Here is a 3,284-nt window from a genome sequence, read left to right on the forward strand (position 1 = left end):
GCCCACCACTGCCGGCCCTTCCCGGCGGTGGTGGGTTGGCGGCAGCAGCGGCGAGGGCTCCCTCACCGCTGCTGCAACCTTTTTTTTTCTAAAAATTAAAAAATTCGAAAAAAGCCACATAATTTCCACGTGTACAAGTCAGACCATTTTTTTTTAATATAAATGACAGGTCAGCTTTTTGGCCGGAGACACTAAAGTGATCTATTTTCCTCCGACTTGGCACCAAAGTGATCCGAAAAAAAGTTATGGTACCAAAGTGATCGCCGTACACAAGTTATAACACTTATAGTGTACTTTTGCCCACTGGCGAGGGTTGGGGACCCTCGCTGGAGTCGATACAAGGCTAGTGGTGGCGTACATAAGTATCATTAGTGCAAAAAATAAAAGAAAGGGCAATAAAAAATGCCATATAGATTTTTCGACCATGAAGAATTGAGGACGGTGACAAGTTATGTTTTAGGACTTAAATGCACGAAGTGAAAGTTTTAAGATTCAAATGCCGAATTGACACAAATTTTAGAGCTCTTGTTGTTCCTCGAAAGGCATAGTCCGGTACTAGTCGTGATAAGCCTTTCAATAAAATTAATTTTGTCCAAATCATTCGACCAGATCTCAAGTTATCACATCTTTTAACATTGATTATTCCATCTTAATGATACTAGAGAACGTGTAATTTTTCGAGATCAAATAGTATCTGTGTACGCCACGAGCAATGGGCTTTCCAAGGCATCTATCATAATAACACTAATACATGAAAGGAATGGAGATTTGCCTTCTAAATTAATGCCATTAAGATCTCTTTTGTCACTAAATTTGCTGATTTGGGCTTACTTTCAATTGTGTTTATTGCTGAGTTGGGTATTCAAAATTCTTACTTGGCTAATTTTCCTCCATGCATGAGATCGAATCTTCAGATACCATTCATGAATCCAGTGGCTATGTGCCTTCTGGAATTTACTCAATTGCCTCCATCAAAAGAAGATGAAAAGTCTTCTCTAGCATTTTTCATGTCTAATCATGGATGGGGGAGAGTACATTATTTTGTGGCTTGGAGAGGCAAACAGAGTCCACGTCACGTCCGTCATATTGCCCATCACCTACAGAGAATCCAGGCAAGCTCTATTAATATTTCTTTTAGAGGTAATACTACATAAAAACCCTAAATTATCCATGCAGTGACACGTTTATTCCGAACTTTCTTTTGTTTCACTTAAAGCCATAGATTTGGTTATTGTGACACAAATACTCAAAACTTTTATGTCATAAAAAATCCCAAACTTTGAGAACAAGGACATTACAAGTGCACAAAAATTGTGTACGGCCCCACTTTATTGCCAAAAGTTTTCATCGGATCACTTAAGTGTCAAATCGAAAAAAAAAACGATCACTTAAGTGCCAACAGTGAGAAATTCCTGCCAAAATAAATACGTGACATTTACAATTAAAAAAAAAGTTGAAGTGGCATATTTTTTAAAATGCAGTCCACGTGCACATGAAAAACAACGTCGTTTTTCCGTCCGACATGGCTCCAACAAACATAACGACGTCGCAAAAGGTGGATGCAAATTAGGGCATCAACTTCCTTTTACTGACCGTCGCTTGCTCACTCGCCCACTGTCGCTTAGTCGCCATCGCTCGCCCGTCGTCGCTCGCTTGCCTTCGCTCACCCGCCGTCGCCCGCTCGCCGTCACTCGCCTACCGTCTCCATAACTCTCACTCAAACAGGTTTGTCATCTTCTTCTCTCTCTTGAGGCTCCGACGGCAAAATTAGGGTAACAAGGGCAAAATTAAGGCTCGACCAAGAGGGGAAAAGGGTTCTTTGCAAGATTGAGTTGGTAATTTGGGGGCGAATCGAAATATGTGCTGAAATTGGCTGATTAGGGTTTTCAAATTGGGGTTCTCTTTCAATTTGGGGATCTAGGGTTCTTATTTGGGGGAAATCTGCCGAACGACGTCGTTTTTATTGTTGACATGATGATTGGACCTCCAGCGACTCACGGTCGGCTTAAAAAATTAATAAAAAAAGGCCACACCAGATTTTTGGCCAATCAGAACAGAGTTGGCACTTCAGTTATCGTTTTTCAAAATTTTTGATACTTAACTAATCCAAAAGAAACTTTTTGCATCAAAGTGAGCGATGTACACAACTTTTGGCACTTGTAATGTCCTTCTCTCCGAACTTTGAAATAGAGGGTATATATATCGTGCATGTATAAGATTGCGCTTCTTTTTCATGACAAAAATAAGTCAGGGGTATCCGTGTCACGGTAGGCAAGTTTAGAGTTTTGAATGACAAAAAAAAAGTTTGAGGTATTTGTATCCTAGTAAGCAATAATTTGATATTTTTTGTGGTATTTTCTCTTTCTTTTATTTAGCTATATGTATTTTCGGGCTTTGTATTTTCTCAAATGCAATGTATCGTTAAAATATCATCTAATTTTCATGGTTTTACATATTGTGAGGTGTTCCATTTCTCCTATTTTATGCTTTCGGTTCATTCCATCATCGTTGCCCCTTAAATTAATAATGATAACTACAAAATAAAACCGGTGCAAGAAGGTACCTAATCTATCTAAATTGCAACTGCCAATAATATACATTGGACTATATTATATAAGTTGATTTGAAAAAGTATACGATAAATCATTATCTAAAATATTCCGTGCAATGCGCAGGTGAATGACAAGTTAATGAGAAATCAATATCGAAATTTGGTCATATCTTTCAATCAAATAAAGAAATAAATTTAAATTCCAATTTGTGTTGATATTGTTACCAAAAAATTAAGACAAAACATAGATTAATTGCCCATATGAAAATAATAAATTGACTCAAAAATATCATTAAGCAAGAACCGAAATAACCAATTTGAATACACTACATGAAGGCAAGAGCAAAGAACGGTCAAACAAAACGAATTGACGCTCTTATATCGCCTACGATAAATTTCATACGAAATCATATTGGAGTAAATAATTTTACGAACTAAGGTACTTTCGTGGTATGATGGATCTTTACTCATACGCAACGCTATCAGCTTGATAAAATAGTCCATAAATTGCTTTTTCCTTGCAAAAGAGTATTGTCTAAATCCATTTTTCATTAAAACAGATCATTTCAAATGTTCTTGTAGAGAAAAAAAAAACCGACATCATATTTATTTAGGCAATGTAACTTATTTAATTTATCGTGTCAACAACCCTAAACATATATTACCTTATCCTTCCAGCCGATCATGAGAATACACTAAGACTAATTACTTCGACTTTAAAAACGCCAATATC

This window comes from Syzygium oleosum, unplaced genomic scaffold (genome assembly GCF_021117445.2).
Source record: "Syzygium oleosum isolate NSW1041296 unplaced genomic scaffold, Sole_v2.1 Sole_v2.10, whole genome shotgun sequence".
Classification (NCBI taxonomy): Eukaryota; Viridiplantae; Streptophyta; class Magnoliopsida; order Myrtales; family Myrtaceae; genus Syzygium; species Syzygium oleosum.